The following is an 18,876-nucleotide window of genomic DNA, read 5'->3' as shown; positions in this document are numbered from 1 at the left end:
CAGGGTAAGCTCTAATTAATGCATTATATATTTTGGGTCCAAAATTTCTGCTGTGTTTTAATCCAGCAGTTGTGTGGCATTTCGGAGTATTTAGAAAGAAACTGTAGTTTTGTCTGGTATGGTATTCGTGAGGATCAAATTTAAATTTATTGTGGTTTTCATGGAAGTAAATCAGCAATGTTTGTTTATAAATTTGTTCTAGATTTGACACACCAAATTCCTGAAAAATTAATTTTGTTGGGTAATCAAAAGGTTTATATAGACAAATTTTGATAATTCTTTTTTTGAGCAAATTTAAAGGATGGAGAGTCGATTTTGCCATTCCTCCCCAACCTAAAATACCATACTGAATTATTGATTGAAACAGAGCTAAGTACACAGTACGCAGAACATAAACAGGTAAATAAGAGCGTAGAATGGAAAATTTGTGGATTGTTTTTACGCAATCTGTTACACAGGAAGGAGATACCTATGTTTGTCCCATTTTAAATGTTGGTCAATAATAATGCCTAAATATTTAACTTGTGAGGATATACTCAAAGCGTTGCATGAGCAAGTAGGTAGGCTACAATCATATATTGTTATACTTCTATTATTATTCATTTTTAGTTGCTCAAGGCCATGTGATGTTAATGAAAATTGTATTAATTTTGTTTTAGAAACGTTCAAAGAAAGTAAGTGAGCATCCATCCATTATTTAATAATGTTAATACCACTACTAGAATTTTGATAAGTTTCATTCCAACTCGAACCGCTAAATATAACCACAGTATTATCAGCATAAGAATACAGAGTACCAGAATATTTGTCAATGTCAATTTTAAGTAAATCGTTGATATATATTAAAAACAAACCAGGACCTAAAATCGTCCCCTGAGGTACACTATATCAATGTTACGTGATTCACTAAGGTGATAATTTATTTTAGTTGCTTGAGTTCTGTTACTTAAGTAAGATTTAAATAATTTTAGAGCCATTCCATTAATTTCCAATCTATCCATTTTATTCAAAAGTGTATTGTGATTGACTGTATCGAAAGCTTTTTGTAAGTCTAGAAAAATTCCTAGACATTTATTTCCTACATCTAATGATCTAACTGATTTTATTGAATTTTCAAATATAACCTACAGGGTGTTAACTAAGATGTGGGAAACCTTTGGGGGATGAAGGCAGAACCTAAAAAGAAGCAAAAATATTCATGTAAATATATAGTCAATTTTGCTTTGTTCCTAAATTGCAGGTGCTTTTTAGTTAATACATGTTTGCTTATTATAACTTTATTTTAAAATTTTTGTTCACTAAGTCCAAGCATAATTCTATAGTTAATTCTCGTAATGGCTACCATAAGCTTTAATACAGGCTTTTACACTTAATTCAACATATGTGGTTCATGCATGACGGGAAACCGCCTCGTTTCTTTCTTACTATTAGAAAGATCCTAAGTCAACGATTTCATAAGAAATGGATAGGTCTTGGGCAGACCTGCAGAACTGTAGCTCTTGAGAGCGACTGCTTTCCTCCCCTTTCTTACCCCACCCACATTTTCTACCTGTGCAGTCAATGCGTTCTAGTTACGCTCGGCTGCATCAACATTCATTCTCGCGGCGGAAGTCGATCATTCCCAATAGAAGTGGAGTGAGACTGACGTCATATTTCCCCTACTTGCGAGTTCTGCAGGCCTGGTCTTGGGGAGGGGTAATATCCTGGCCTGCTCGTTTCTGTAACATGAATCTATTGAATTTTTACTTATAAAACATTTAAAAGTAATTATGTATTCACAATCTATTGGGAACTTTGAAATTCTTAGCCAGCTTGTTGAAGAATGATGTAAGCAGGTACAACAGATGCCTGGAATATGGAAGAGACTATGACAGTCCATGGCGCGGTGCTTAGAAGCAGGTATTAGAACTTTAAGGTGCCCATTTTGAGCACTATTTGTAGAATTGTGCATGGGCTTTGTAAACAAAGACGTCAAAATGAAGTTATAATAAGCAAACATGAGTGAACCAAAAAGTATGGCTATCGGTAATTAAAAATATAGCGAAATTGAATGCATATTTACAATTGTAGGTCCTTCCCCAAAGGTTTCCCCACATATAAGTTAACATGCTATATATAAAGTGTTCTAATTTAATTATAGATTTTGTAAAAATAGGGTGTTTGGGGATAAGATTTGTATAGTAGTGCATTGCAGATAAATTGAAGGGTTCAGAGTCATAGTGGGCCAAGCGCCATTTATTAAAAACGGAGAAAGCAAGGGTTAAAGTTAAGTGAATACCGTAGTTTAATGAAGATTGACATATCATTTAGTTTTAATGTGTATACTTTATATTACTTGCTATATGTTTCCATTGAATTATGGTAATAACTTTATTTTAACCCTTGTTTTCTACGGTTTTAGTAAATGGCGCTTGGCCCACTACGGTTCTGAACCCTTCAATTGTGTATGCATACTGTGTAATTGCTGCTAGTGTCAGTGCGTTGACTTTGTGACATTAAACATGTGTTGTGTCGTAACAGATAACTGAATCTGCATGATGTTCAGTATAATAAAGGGATTTACACTTTTTATTTCTGTTGCTGTTCTACCTGTTCTTGATAATGCTTTTACAGAATGAAGAAATTTCATTTCAGCTGATGTCTTACTTTTCTACTTGCTCGCGATTCTTAATCATACAAGCATATTGACACGGATAAAACTTTTTAGAATTTTATGTACAGTAGACTTTATTTTTTAATGTTATTGTTATTATGCAAATCTAGTCTTTCAGGTAAAGCTCCCTGTAAAGCAGACTAGAAAGACTAGATTTGCATAATATATACGTCACTATGTACGTTAACAGAAAACCACAATTCCAAGTCACACTCGATGTGAGTCTCTGGCGTTTCGTCAGCCCACACGAGTTGTGTGGATATAAAGGGAAAAGTTGAGACGGCGTCAGGTGGAATTCCCGGTTAGCTTAGTTGGCAGAGCGCTAGTACGTTCAACCAGAGGTCCCAGGATCGATACCCGGCCCCGGAACAATTTTTTCCTTGAAATTATTCGTTCTTGTTATTGTTTCATCCATCCATCCATCCATCCATCCATCCGTCCATTCGTAGTTTTCTGCCCAAGGTCAGGTCTTTCACTACAAACTCAGCTTTCTCAAATCTTTCCTATTTTCTGCCTTTCTCTTATTGTTCTTTATAAACCTAATTAAGACATAGATTGGACCATTTTCCAACTTCTTTATTTAGAAATTAATTAATAGAAAACTATGCAAAAAAAGAAGAAACAAAAATTTAAAAAAGGAAAATAAGTACGTATACAAAAAGAAAAAAACTACAGAAACGAAAGATAGGCTATAGTAAAAATAGAAGAAAGACGTAGAGAAAAGCAAAAAAGAAAAAAAGAAAAAAAGAAAAAAAAAAACCGAAAAACAGAAAAGAGCAAGTGTAGAAAAAAGAGAAATAAAGTGAAGGCGAAAGGAAACAATGTCATTATGATAGCAAGGCAATAATTGAAGAGTATGATCCCAAAAATGCGTTAAGCTCATTATTATGAAAGGAATGGGCTAGTTTTCGTATGGAATGAGCAAGTTTTCAAATCCCATGCACAATAATACAACCTTTTAGACAAGGATTGACGTTGATTTGGAAGAAAAAATTCCTAAAATGTAATGATAAAAGGATGAAACAACCATATGTAATGTTCAGAGCCATAGTGGGCCAAGCGCCATTTATTAAAAACGGAGAAAGCAAGAGTTAAAGTTAAGTGAATATTATAGTTTAATCAAGATTGGCATATCATTTAGTTTTAATGCGCATGCTTCATATTACTTGCTATATTTCATTGAATTATGGTAAAATCACTTAATTTTAACCTTTGCTTTCTCCGTTTTTAATATATGGCGCTTGGCCCATCGTGGCTTTGAATCTTTATAATAATGTATAATTCATAAAAATGACGAAAATTAACTGAGCTGTTTTGGAATCTCACTTTTAAATTATTCTGGTACTGTGTGCAATTTTATACTCAAGTGCAAAGTTTTGTGTTTCCAAGAACTCATATTTCGACTGCTCCAGATATTATCTGAATATCGAAACATGCTATAAGTGAAGTGGTAGCAGCAAGGGAAGGATGCAACAGGATATCACATTCTAGATAACTGTTGGAGCGGAAAAGCGTACAACATGCAGTGTTTCCAAGTGTTGATGAGCGAGAGAGGGGAATACTGTTGATTTTATTGCAGCTACATTTTTTCATCAGCTTAATGGTTTTACCATCTACCCATCTATCTTCTTTGTTCGTGTTTCTCGCGTTGACGATCTACAAAAAAGAGTGAAAAAATAACGTAGTAGGATACGAGAACACAGTATCTCCGCATTAAGGTGACATTAATTCTGATGCATATCTTTCAACTCCTGCAGTTTCCAAACAATATAGGAATAGCTTACTTGAAGGTACGAGTACTTCCATCTCTAAATAAAGCGAGTTTTTTAGTTAAGTTTTGATGAAAATATGAAGAGAAAAAATCTGAATTACTTTCTTTGAAGATTAAATACAATCAATGTGTATTACAACTATCATAATCATAATCATAATCATAATCATAATCATAATCATTATCATCATATTAGAACAGGAAAAATAGTTTAATTAAAAATTATTGCTGCTGTGTAGAACAGCACTAATATACAGGGTGATTCACGAGGAGTTACCGCTACTTACGGAGTTTTTTTCTGAAAAAAATTCTGAGCAAAAACTACCATATAAACATGTGTCCTATTCTCAACATTTTCAGAATCACGCCAATTTGAAGTTGTTAAAAATACCTCTTTTCTTTAGCTTTAATGTTAAAAGAATGTTACAGATAGAGAATGAATTATTCAGAAGTATAGTTTCTTAATTGGGTAGTATTCTGAAGCTAAATATGTGTTGTTAATTCCTTAGTTGCTTTGTACAGATTTTTTTATTCTCCAATTTTTAACTAAAAATCACATTATTCTCACAAACTCATTGCAACAAATTATTGTTACAGATCATACGACTTCTAGCAACTTGATTCTTTACAGTTCAATGTTTCATTCTAATGTATAGTCTTAAGGAATTTACAAGAATGACGTGATTTCTAACAACTGTTGTGATACATGCGTAAGAAAACTGTAATTTTGTAGGCTAGTTAAAAATAAAATTGAAAAAAAATCTCTATACGAAGCAACTATGGAATGAACAACACATTTTTATCACAGTATTACCAACCTTTACCCTATCTTAGATTTTTGTGGTAGTTATATAACTTTGTTATTCTTGTATACCTGACGATGACCACTACGTGGTCGAAAACTTTAGTCACTGTTTAGATCATTATATAATGGCTTTTTAGTCCATTAACTGAAATAAAGTTAAGTTTGTAGACTGAAGATATCCAACATTAAATATTTATTCATTTTTTAAGATCGTAACATCTGAAAATACGACATTTAAGTTACGTTATTTAATTCAGGACGATTTTAATAATTATGAACATGATGTTATTAAAACATCTTTTTGTGAATATTGCTGCTTGTGGGATGGGATTACTTCGACAGACGGACAAACACGATCTCGACGTAAAATTTTTACGACGTTCTCTTCGCTTCGTAAATGTGTTTCGCCATAAAACTACTGACACAGTTTGGATGTTTAAAGGAAATATGTTATGGTAATAAGAATTTGATTGATCTAGATAGATACAACGGAAAGAATTTTCTTCAAGTTTTCATGCGCTTTTCTAAGTAAATAACAACTGTTAATACATAAGGCATCTTGAGAGGACTCGCGGAAAGAAAAAAAAAACAAATAAGAACGAAAGCATAATGAACAGAGCCCGGATTTTATATAATATTAAAGTGAGGAATATTTACAAAAATACGCAGACAAAGTTGACAAAGTGTGTACTATAGATAACTATGTAATAAATTAAAAAATACGTAACTTAAAAATCTAAACTCCATCAAAATGATTAAACATTTTTTTTTGAATTACGAAAAGAGAACTTGAATACTTGATGTTGTGAGAGCTATTGAATGTCACATTTATCTCAATGTAAAATCTATTGTATTGTTCCAATCTGTCCTTATATCAGCGAAAAATCTATAGGCATGACAAGAAAAAGGAAACAAAATTTGTTCCCAGAAAATGAAACAAAACAAAATAAAATGAACAGGACCAGAATGAACTGAACAATTCATCTCCATGCACATTTTATTACATGAACTCTCGGTTAAATCTTTTAGGGCATAATTAATAATTAAACTAATTAAAGTAGTAGTATAGTAAATATAAAATGGAATTCACCGCTATCATTGAGATTTGTTCCTTACAGAACATTATTTACCGTTATTGCCTAAGGAATATAATTATAAACTATGAACATGGCAAAAATATGTCCATTCTTTAATTGGCAGACTCTGAATCTAATCTGGAGCAAAAATAATGTGTTTGATGGTGCAGGTACGAGAAATAGAGGTACAGACGGTATAAGCAATTCCCAGACGCATAGTATTAATTCAAGAGACCGAGTTTAAAATGGTAAAAAATATACATTTGTGTTATTTTTTTAAAATAGGAAATGTATTTCAAAATGTGTAAAGTATTTGTTCTACATCAAAATATGTAATATAAATAACATCAAAATATTTAAAAAGCATGTTAATTAAAACTTCGAAATAAGGACATTTTTAGTGTGATTCGCCGACATTTTTGTTTTTTCTCTTAGTTACATATACAGGAATAGAATATGTAATTATATAAAATCCGGGATCTATTAATTGTATTGTATTTATTAACATATTCTGGTATTCGTACATTGCTTCACAGATAGAATATGGAACAAGTCAAAAAACTTAATACGACTATAAAATCTTAATTTATAATCACAGTCTAGTTGAAATCTATACAGACGAGGTTTACAATATAGTCTACTAGTACAACACAAAGTTTTAAAATAAATTTCATGAATGTCATGAATTCACCTACAGAATAGAAGGCGTGAGAAATTAGGTACTTCTTTAACTTGGCCCTAAGTAATCTTATGTAGTGAGTTTCATTTTTTATATTGATAGGGAGGCTATTAAAATTTTTTACTGCCATATAGCACACTTCTTTTTGATAGCACGATAGACTTGCAGATGGAGTATGAAAGTCATTTTTTGACGTGTATTTATGCTATCAACTGTTGAATTAGTTACAAAGTTTTCACGATTACATACGAGGAAGATTATTAGTGAAAAAATATACTGACAAGCCATGGGCATTATTTGTAGTTTTTTTAAAATAGTTCTACACGATTCCCTAGATTTGGCACCTACTATTATTCTAATTAGTCTTTTTTATAGTAGGAATATACTGTTACTATCTGTGGAATTTTCCTAGAATTGGAATTTCCCCACATGAAAACTAATCTAGGAAACGGGAAATATAAATTATTAGAAAGCAAGGGCAACATTGACAAAAGAAAGGAAGCCGAAGATCAAGGCCAGCAAGATTCGTCCCGGTCTTTATTGCTTTGGAAGGAGACGTCAGATACAAGAAGAAATTGTAGGTTTATCTCCTTTGCGTAGACTTTGCTCTGTCTTGTCTTAAAAAGACGTTTTTGCACCACAACAAAAGATTTTCTACGCTATTTGTGGATTTCTAATATTGGTTAAGATTCAGATCTAGGAAAGCAAAATTGAGGCTATACAATACCATAATAAGATCCGTAATAAGATATTCGTGTGAAACATGGGTACTTAAAGAAGCAGATACTAAAAAATTATTAGTAAATAATTGAAAGGAAACTATTGAGGAAAATATATGGACCAATCAAAGAGAGGGGTGGAAGTTGGAGAGTTCGGAGAAGTAATGAATTATATATACTAAATAAAATTGGAAAAATTAATAATTTTATTAAATCAAAAAGATTAAGATGGTTCGGCCATATAATCAAAATGCCAAATGAAAGGTTAGTCAAATAAATATTTAAATAGAAACCAATAGGAACAAGTGCACAGGAAAGACCAAAAATCAGATGGGAGGATGATATATTAAACGGCTTGAAATAAATAAAGATTAAATATTGGAAGATATATAGGGTGTTTCCGGGCTAGTGTTACAAACTTTCAGGGATTGTGAGGAAGGGCACATGTATCAATTTGAGATAAGGAACCCTGGTCCAGAAATGACTGAGTCGAAAGTTATAAGAAAAAATAGTTGTGTGGAAATGGAATTGTAATTTGTTACCAAGTGCCCTCCTTCCCTTAACCTTTGGAACAGTCGTGGAAAGATGGTATGGGTCGGATGTCTCCTACGTGGGTACTTGTCCCGATACAATCTGTGAGCTTGTCTACTGTTCCCACTGGCTCATCCTTATTCGAATATCATGTCTGCATATTCCGCTCTCGTGTACTCCTCCATTTCACTAGGACTGATCGACTGGACACTGCAAGTTGTACACATACACTGCTGTCTACAGACGTGCATATCAGAGCCGACCATGTCCGTTACACATTACGTCATTTGCATTGTTTTAGTGTAGTTTTCTGTCCCCACCCTTCAGACAGCGCACTGAATGGAATACTGTAAGTAGACAACGTAAACAACGTCAGATGAATACATTATGTGTAAGATGTACAGATAAATACACATAAATAAGGTGTACAGAGGAATAAAATTATTTCATTCCACACAACTATTTTTGCTTGTAACTTTCGACTCGGTCGTTTCCGGACCAGGGTTCCTTGTCTCAAATTGATACATGTGCCCTTCCCCATCATCCCTGAAATTTTGTAACACTAGCCCGAAAACACCCTGTATTTACAAGATAGAAAAGAATGACGGAAAATCGTAGAGAAGACCAAAACTTTCACCGAATGAAGTTGTAGATTCTAAGAAGAAGGTTAAGATTCTAAACAATATTTCAACCTAGATGAAGATTAGGCTACACTGAATTCAATTATGTATTCTTAAACATACAAGATTTCAAACCGCCTAAGACAAGTATAACAGCTGTAAATTTTTGTAAATTTATGGTTCTTCAAAGCTTGAACCACAGGATAGGATGCCAAATATCTAGACTGGAAGGAAGTTTTGAAATTAAATATTATTATTTCAGATTAAAATTGCGTGCACTGTCCAGAAGTCATTTACAGTAATGTGACAGATTAAAAAATTAAGTCTGATAACAGTTTGTTCTCCAAAATTCAACATCGTTAAATTCTTCCTATATGAAATTAGCTTCAGGAAATCCGGACCAAGGCTTTGCAATCACGGAGCTTAATTATTCAGTCTAACTGTCTGGCTCTTGGGAAGTCGAGACAAGCTGGTGGAAAGTAGTCGCAGTCCTGCAATGACGTTTACGCTTAAATTATCCAAAGTAACTGGCGGACACGGAGCACGGTCTAATTAATTCATTAGTTAATTGCCGCACAGTCTGTTGCTGTGGGGACATCGGCGAGAATAGCCTCCATGAGGTGCGACAAAAATGTACCATAGCCGAATTTGCTACGACAAAATACCGGATGACCTGAATGCTAATGACAGTGTTACTGGATTGCGTAATTGCCCGTTGAATTTCACTGCGTACAGAAAATTAACTTGTTACAGCACTGACCGTTTACTACTACATCGATTTTAACACCCAAGAGGACTCAGAAGCACTGCGAGTGCATTACGCTTGAGTAAAAACTGCGGTGTAGATCGCATGTAACTCCTGCTTATACAATTTACTCAAGAACTATTAAAATCTCTACTTCATGCAAAATTCTGCATTTGAATTATCTTCGAAAAATTCTTTCATAATTTTGTTGTACTAGATTCACAATATTTTATATCTGTTGCACACTTTGCTAGGTAAAACAGTTTAAATCCTGTATTACACTTATATCGTCCACAGGGTCATTAAAATACATAGCTGTCGCCCTATTGCATTTGTGTCCTGAGGGAATACCAGTGCAATGGCCTATAAACGCGTTACGCGTTCTTCCTTATTCTACAGCAAAATTTTGCATTTGAAATATCTTCGAAAAATTCTTTCATAATTTTGCTGTGCTAGATTCACAATATTTTATATCTGTTGCATACTTTGCTAGGTAAACAGTTGAAATCCTGTATTACACTTATATCATACATAGAGTCATTAAAATACATAGCTGTCGCCCTATTGCATTTGTGTCCTGAGGGAATACCAGTGCAATGGCCCATAGACGCTTACGCGTTCTTCCTTATTCTACAGCGCTTGAGTGGTTTCTCCATTTCTTTATTTCTATATATATTTTTTTCACTTCTCCTTTTTTCTCATTTCTTCATTTCTCTCTTTCCTCTATTATTTTTCATATCTCTTTCTTCCTCCATTTCATTTCTTTATTTTTTTCCTTTTTGGTGTTTCCTCTCCTTCTCCATATCTTGATTGCTCTATTTCTTCTTTTATCTTTTCATTTTCCCCTCCTTTGTCCATTTTTATTGATCTATTTCTTCTTTTCTCTTTTAATTTTCCCCTCCTTTTTTCACTTTTTTATTGCTCTATATATAAATCCCACAAGGGTAGCTGCCCTTCAGTAAGGGTTGCCAAAAGCACTGCATACTAAACATATAAACGTAAAATAAACATTTGTGTTATCAGTATATTATATGATTATTATTTTCAAATGGAAGCTACCCTTGGGAAAGTACTTTTATTCAATAATTATTAGTAATCATATAGAATATAAAGAAATTTAGGTGTATAAGCGATTATATAAAATCTGAACAGATTATTTCATTACGTCTATAGCAATAATTAAAAAAAAATTTAAAGGAATTCAAAAAGACTTAAAACATTCAACTGAGAATTTTGGAATTGTTCCCCTTGCTCCGAACAATAGGCCAAATACTGCAATCTGTTCTTGTATATGATAATAATCACTAAAGTATTGAATTGTAGGGTCATAGATGGTCTTCTTTTCTTCATATACTGCTACAGGTTGTTTAACTGCAGCATTTTTAAGTAGGTTATTTACGACGCTATATCAACATCTCAGGTTATTTAGCATCTGAATGAGGTGAAGGTGATAATGCCGGTGAAATGAGTCCGGGGTCCAGCACCGAACGTTACCCAGCATTTGTTCAATTTGGGTTGAGAGAAAACCCCGGAAAAACCTCAACCAGGTAACTTGTCCCGACCGGGATTCGAACCCGGTTTCGCGGCCAGACGCGCTAACCTTTACTCCACAGGTGTGGACAACTGCAGTTTCAAAGCGCACGGTGGGATCGATGATAATTGCTCTATCATTTCCTCTATCAATGGCAATGATGTCAACTCGCCGAGGACTTCCATCTTTTGCATGGCAGTGGACTTCTTGGTGAACCTCGTAGAAGGAAGGAAGACTTTTAGCAATAAGTTCTCGTATTGCATGGTGTCTAGTATTCGGATGAGAGTTCCATGTTGGCAGAATCCGAGGATGTGGGGTAAGGTTTCTATCTCAGTGCAATGTCTGCACTGGGCGCCATCCTGAGACCAACCTGGCACGGCACGCACGTTGAAGCTGTAGTCGGGTGGTCTAGTGATAGGAAGAGATATTTCTTTTATATCAAATACGGTATAGCTTCATCTCAGAGATTTCTCCGTTTCTTAAGGTATTCGACCCAAGCGGTCGAGAGCGGCGAAGCGTATAATAGGTGTTTTGTTCTCACAGACATGCAGGCGGCAAGTACATTAAGCCTAAGTGTGTGGGCACTCAACCCGAAGACGCGCCCAAGGCTGTTGAACTCTAGCGTGGGTTTTCCTTGTCGAGGAACGCGCGCGATGTCTTTAGCTAGCCTAAACAAAAGTAGCGTCCTGGGAGCGCGTCACCACGGCAGGTATTTAAACGTGGGGCGAACCAAGACATGCTCTCATACAATTCCCGGCCATTGAGCCGATCGAGGTGGTAAAGTGGAGACTTCGTGTTTTTGAGTTTGTGACTTACTAGGGAAATAGTAGTGGTGATTTAAACAAGCGTTAGATAAAAGAAAAACGTTGCCGAGATTACGGAGAAGACAACAGCCAGTATTCCGTCGTTCATACTCACGTAGGGACGTGATCATAATAAACCAGATTAGTGGAACTTCACTCCTTGGTTTTTCTCATTGTGTTCGTGTGATCGACAAAAATCAAATTAAAATCCTTCACCCACAAAACCAGTGTCCCTGAAAAGAGATCATCTCCACCGTGGGACAGCATCGTGCATTGGCGTCCCAGATGAGCTAACCGATCTGGAATCTGTCGGCGACGCGGCAGAGGAAGGAGAGAGCAACCATCGTGATTGGCGCCCACGCTCATTGACCATCGCAAATGGCGCAACCCACGTGCGGCACAGATCAACCGTCGCAAATGGCGCCCAACGTACAACCGTCGCAACGTTGACACTTGTCCTATCATTTTAATTGCCTCCTTCTACTCGGATACAGAGAGAGACCATCCCTTGTTTTTATCCAAAGGTTAGCTGGCGTGTATTACTGAAATTATGCCACACCTCTGCCTTTCTGCTTGAGTGTGTACCATTTTTTATATTCCTCATCTCTTAATATATTTCTCAACGTTGTACTAGTTATCTTTTTAGTCTCTGCAAGCTAGTGTTCTCTTTTTATGCCAAATTTATTAAGACAGTTATTAGCTTCGGCTCTAGATTTCTTGCTGCATTAACATGACAGTTATTGATGGTTTGCAATGTAAGGCAGTTATTATACCATTGAATGTAAGCTTCCCACGTGGCTCGAAATAATCCCAAGCCTTTAACTTTAGGAGAACTATATATCATGTGATCTAATAGTAAAATGAACAATTTTATTATTTCTCAAACAGATTTATTATCTACAGTTGAACAAAACAAATTCTGGAAACTTCAAATATGAGTACGCTGAGAAAAATAGGAAAGTCAAAGCTAGATATACTCGTAATACGAAATAAAGATATTAGACAGAGATCTGATATATAAGATACTGTAAAATGGGAAATAAGAAGACGAAATGAATGGGACCATCACATAACAAGAATGTAAATCGACAGGATTGTTCGAGATGTTCGCGATGAATCTCCTCAAGGATAAATATCACAGGAAGATCACGGAAGAGGTGACAGGACTCGTAATTTGGATCCAACACGCCAGAGGTCTATCAAGAAGTAGAAAAACAAGAAGATTGTCATATTTATTAACATAATGTTGGAATGAATTTTTCCTTAAAATTGAGTATAAACAAAATTTGTTCAACAGATCACAAAAATAGGTTATACATAGTAGGACGGACTTAGATACAGTAGCTATATAAATGGATACACGCATGCATGAATATCCTGTACATATTGTATTATACACACATACATACATACATATACATGTACGTACGAGTACATACATACATATACACGTACGTACATACATACATACGCACACATGCACACGTACGTACATAGATACATAGATACATACATACATACATACATACATACATATATACACGTATATACGACTTTCCAGGAACAATTTTTGATGTCATAATTGCTGAAAGCGTGTTTTCTGATGAAAATCTTGGCCTGAATATCGGTAGCAAAAATACATTTTCGTTATACTCTGTGTAATGGGCGAGGCAGAAAATACAACCTCAAAAATATCTAGCAAATTAAATAATATACTGGGGTTACAGATACTGCTACTTTGCAGTACGTCATTGGTTTTACAATGGCTAAATAATGATTTTACAGATTGGGGTGGGGTTGATATAGTAGTTCCCAACTCACTGTAGAAATGTGATGCTATAATAATAATAATAATAATAATAATAATAATAATAATGAAATTATAATAATAATAATAACAATAATAATAATAATAAATATTTATATATTTTATTCCCAAACATTCAATTTTATAGTGCTCCTTATTTAAAAAATCAATTAAAAATAATTGTTGTTCAGGAAGAAAATATAAAGTTTCAGTTATTGTAATATCTGTGTTTTTTTGTTTTTACATTTTAATCTGTCAATTAATAAAATACTTATCTTAAAATTTTGTGGACTGCCGTTTGAGCACGAGTATGTACTCTTTCTGGGGGTGACAGAGTGATTTTTTACATAAAAACAATATGTATGTTTGTTCTATTATTATTATTATTATTATTATTATTATTATTATTATTATTATTATTATATTTTATTTTCTCATAAATTTACTGTGAAATCAAATCGTTATGATTTAGCACTTTTTCCTCATTTATAGTGATTTTGAAATTGTCTTCGACATTTTAATTGCGTATAAGTTAGTATTTATATGAATGCTTTTAAGGATCTCGTTATTTTTTACATTTTCTTGAAATAAAGGTCGACTTACTACAAGTGATAATGGAATCATAATAACGAGCGAATACAAGGCATTAAAGACGGCTATAAGCGTGACAAAAGAGTAATAAAATCTACGCAACTAATCCGCATTAGCTACACTGTTTGCGTAACGCCAGGGAGAAAGGAAAACACTTTCAAGCCAAGAGCTACGAGCCATTAACTGCTCCAGTTTACGAGTTAAGCCACATTTGGAGGCGTTTGTCAGTTATTCTTAGGAGAGACACACGCTCATTAGAAGTAAATTAGTGTGGTCTGAAATCAAGAAAATTAGAGATAAACAAAAAAATATATTACTATTATTACTGATATTTTTTATATCTGGGGAACATATTTTCATAATGTATTTTTCACGTTATATTAAACCACGAAATATCCGACAAATTATGAGACAAAATATGTTGGCGAGCATAAAATTAAGACTTCATAATATTTCATCTTTAAAATTCTTGGATCGACCAATCTGATCGGAGTTTTAGTGGTTTTGTCGCTCACAAAATAACTAGAAATCTAGTTACTGTATTTATTGTTTAAAATCTATACTATTTTCTTTTCATTTTTTTTGTCACAGAGATAGAAACACTTGCTCATGTGCTTAGTTCTTGCATGCATGGTGAAGCACTGTGTAACATTAGGCACCACACAGTAAGATCTATAATTGCAGACAGTTTGAGAAAACAAAGCTACACTGTCCAAGAAGTCCAGAGTCCTTCCTTAGAAGGGAGCTTAAGAAGAATTGATATTATTGCCTACAAAATATATAGCCTATACCAGATCCAACAATTAGACTCGAGATGGATACAAATCAATCAATGGAAGTTGACAAGGAAAAGAAAGCTATCTACTAACCAACTATAGACTACTACAAACAAAAATATAATCTCCATGACGTTGAAATTATTGATCTTCTAATCGGTGATAGAGGGACAATCCCAAAATTCTGTGTTGACGTGTGCAAGGAACTAGGTATTCCAACTACAACCATAAAAATCTTATCACTATTAGCCCTTAAAGGCTCTATAAATATAAAAAAAATAATTTATACTCTCATGAACTAGAAAACCACTTTCTACTTTCCGAAAATTTTTATTATAAAACACATTTTTTTTATTGTTTCCTATAACATATTCGCTAATTCCAACAGTCTTGACCATTATGCGTTTGTTATTGATTATCTCTATATAAATTCATTTTTTAATAGTTTCGTAAATCAAATTGACTGTTAGGCTTTGCCAAGAGGCAGCCTTGAATTTCGAGGAAGCAACTATACTAATATTAGTACCTATTGTTTATTTTTATTCTTCTTCCTGCCTTTTTAAAATGCAATTTTGAACCCCGAACATGAGAATTTTGATACACGAGTTGAAAGAGGTGGACAACGAAAAAGCAACATCTTCAGAAGCCAAACAAAGAAGATCTATGCTTAAAGAAAAGTGGAATAATAAGCCTAATGATTTGTGCGGAGCTTGTTCAGGAAATTTCGAGGAACCAAGCATGGTGAAAGACACGTCAGTTGTGATCAGTGGTTTCATGAAATATGTCAAGGTCTTTCAAAATACCGAAAAACTTTAATTGTTTGGGTTGTAGGTACGAATGTGACCGAGGAATTAAAAATTTGACTGAATATGCCTAACTATTTTGAATTTAAGAACTATCACGAAAATACCCCTGTAGGATCACAAAATTATATCAGGCTTCTAGAATACTATTTTTTTTATTTGCATAGCTTGTTTGTAAATACTGTATAAATTTACTTGAGGTAAACATGCTGACATGTAACTTCCTGAAATTAAAAAATGCACCTACATTAAAAACACTGTTTTGTTCTAATTTTAACCTTATTTTTGCACCAAAACCTTAGTATAACGAAATTATTCAAGTCTGCTCTATTTGTTTTTCTTAAAAAAAATTAAACGTTTCTGGAATAACAGCTTACATCAGAACGACATTCAAATGTTTCAAGAGAGCGCTATGTTTGTTGGAGGGTAATAATATTTTGTCAGGAGGGGGATGTGTCATTGAGGATTCAATATAACTTATGCTGAAAACAGAAAAACGATATAACTTACGTTAAGTTGTTAGTCCAAGGAACGCCTCAATTGTTAAGAGTAAGCTAATGTTAAGTGAATGCCACGAAAACATACATGCGACACGACCGTCTTTAACGGATTATGTTGAACTTGTGTATGTTTTGATGAAAAGAAATATTATTATTATTATTATTAATTGGTGTTTTTTCCTTCTCCATCCTGAATATGGTTACAGAAACATTCTGTATTTATTACTCGTTGCACAATGATTGCCGGCGGCCATTAGGAGAATTAAAGCATAAACATTGCGTAGGAGATGGATCGTATCGCATGACGCAGCGCCAATGTCTCTCTCGAAATCAGCAATCATTCGTGCAACGAGTAATACACTGAATATTAATCATTGACACAAAACAACGAAGTCTAACGACAAAAGTGAGCAACACTATAGGCCTGCATTTAATGCGAAGAATTAACTAGCGCTCCCGTCCACAATTTATAGTATTTAGTAGACTGTGGTAGATATAACAAATGCTAGAGAAAATAGTGACAATCGCTATTTAACAGAGATCAGAATATCGAGTTAAAACTAACGAATGAATCATTCGATAGATTGATTCTCTCTGGAATAATTACCATACTCTGTGTTCAATATGTCCGATAGTGTTCACGATTAATCGCAATAACTGGGAGTCCCCAGTGCCTTCATTATAAATTTAAATCAACCCGGGGCATGCCCCTCGACATTTTCCATTAACCACTATGAAGTCCCGGTCAACAGTGTGATTGCTGAATCATAGTATCACGTCGGCAACTTAAATAAACACTTCACACGGTTTTGCAGATTAATGAAATGAAACGTATCGGAGTGTTTGACAGTTTCTTTTGTCGAGCACTTCATATCTAGATATAAGCTTCAGTTATTGTTCAAAAGGCGTACTGTTAAGACATAAATATAAAAATCGAGATTACAAAAGGACACATATTTCCTCACTGTACTTTTAAGCTTTTATCCTAATTCAATTCTTTTCAAATAAAATTATGATGATATAACCGAGCGAGATTGCTCATGCGTTCTGCACGGAACTCGCATTCAGGAGGTCCGCGCTTCATTGCCACGATCCATTTCCCTTCCTTTTCCCTGTAGAAGAAGAATTTAGATATCATATCATACAATTCCAATCTCGTTTAACCAATGACTTGCTCTGAGTTGTCGTCAGATTATCTATATACTGCTTTACTGAAGCTTGAAAGTAATGTAGTTTTCCCTAAGATAGGTTACTACCCTTATCGTTAGGTAGTCCAGTAGTGGGGCTGCCACTTTTAGCCTCTGGACAGACTTGTAATGCAGCATTTCCTCTGCATTTAATGAAACAGATCAGATTATATTATCAGATTTTGGGATGGAGATTTCAGCACAAAAATCAAAAGTAATGGCATTTTTGGGACAAGATCCAATCAGACGTAAGATAATACACAATAACCAATGCCTAGAACAAGTACAAAATTTCAGTTATCTGGGTTGTGAAATATCTTATCAAAATGAAAAAGATGTGAACAAGAAAATCACCAAATTTACACAAATTTTAGGAATAATAAATAATACATTAAAAACTAAATTAGTACAAAAATCCACAAGAATAAAATATATAATACTCTACCATTACCCTCCCTTTTATGCGGAAGTGAGATTTGGATATTAAGGAAAAGAGATTTGAGCAGAATCAAAGCAACGGAAATTAAATTTCTCAGACGGACAGCAGGATATACTCTTTTAGATCGAAAAAGGAATGAAGAAATATTGGAACAATTAGAAGTAGAGTCAGTAGAAGAAAAAATATCAGATACAAACTAAATTGGCTACACCATGTAAAACGAATGGACAATTCAAGAATCCCCAAAATGATGATGCAATATCAACCCAGAGGACATCGACGGTTAGGAAGACCCTTTAGAAAACTGCTAGATGGGGAAGAAACAGGTCTACACAGACCTAATTCGTGACGGATGATGATGATGATGATCACACAACTCATCTTCATCATTTCATTCTATAGGCGTATTAATGTCATGACGCGTCCTCTTCTAAACCGTCTCTGGGTTCCAAGTCTTCCGCAATATCTTTGTCAAGATTAATTTCTTAAGAACATTTCCGAGGGCGCTTCGACACCTTAGAAGAGCTGCCGAAATGGATCTTGTGCTACTTGATCACCTTGGCGATATGAACTTAAGACCCCGCATTGAGTGAGAGGTCTCATGCAGCCTGTGGGCTGGTACACCCCTTTCTCATTCATCCCATAATTGGAAGTGTACAATAGACCACTGTCGAGCCGATGTGCTGAAGGGTCGTCCCTAACCCGCCCCTAGCCATTCAATACTACTACAGTACTACAATGATTATACAATCATTTATATTTAGTAATCTTGAGCTATCTTTTAAGAGACACACATAAATTCAGTTATAGGTTATAGTGCAAATAAAGGAGAATATACAC

At 34.4% G+C, this 18,876-nt stretch overlaps 1 protein-coding gene across 1 annotated transcript in view; it reads right to left on the bottom strand.

Moving 5' to 3' along the window:
• Positions 1-18,876, bottom strand: part of LOC138697847 (A-type potassium channel modulatory protein KCNIP2-like) — a 428,016-nt gene that overhangs the window by 11,116 nt on the left and 398,024 nt on the right. The gene's annotated exons all lie outside the window — the stretch shown is intronic.

The sequence above is a fragment of the Periplaneta americana genome, chromosome 4, assembly GCF_040183065.1.
Source record: "Periplaneta americana isolate PAMFEO1 chromosome 4, P.americana_PAMFEO1_priV1, whole genome shotgun sequence".
Taxonomy (NCBI): Eukaryota; Metazoa; Arthropoda; class Insecta; order Blattodea; family Blattidae; genus Periplaneta; species Periplaneta americana.
Note: the sequence above shows the minus strand (reverse complement) of the source record. Positions and strands in the feature narration are given on the sequence as shown.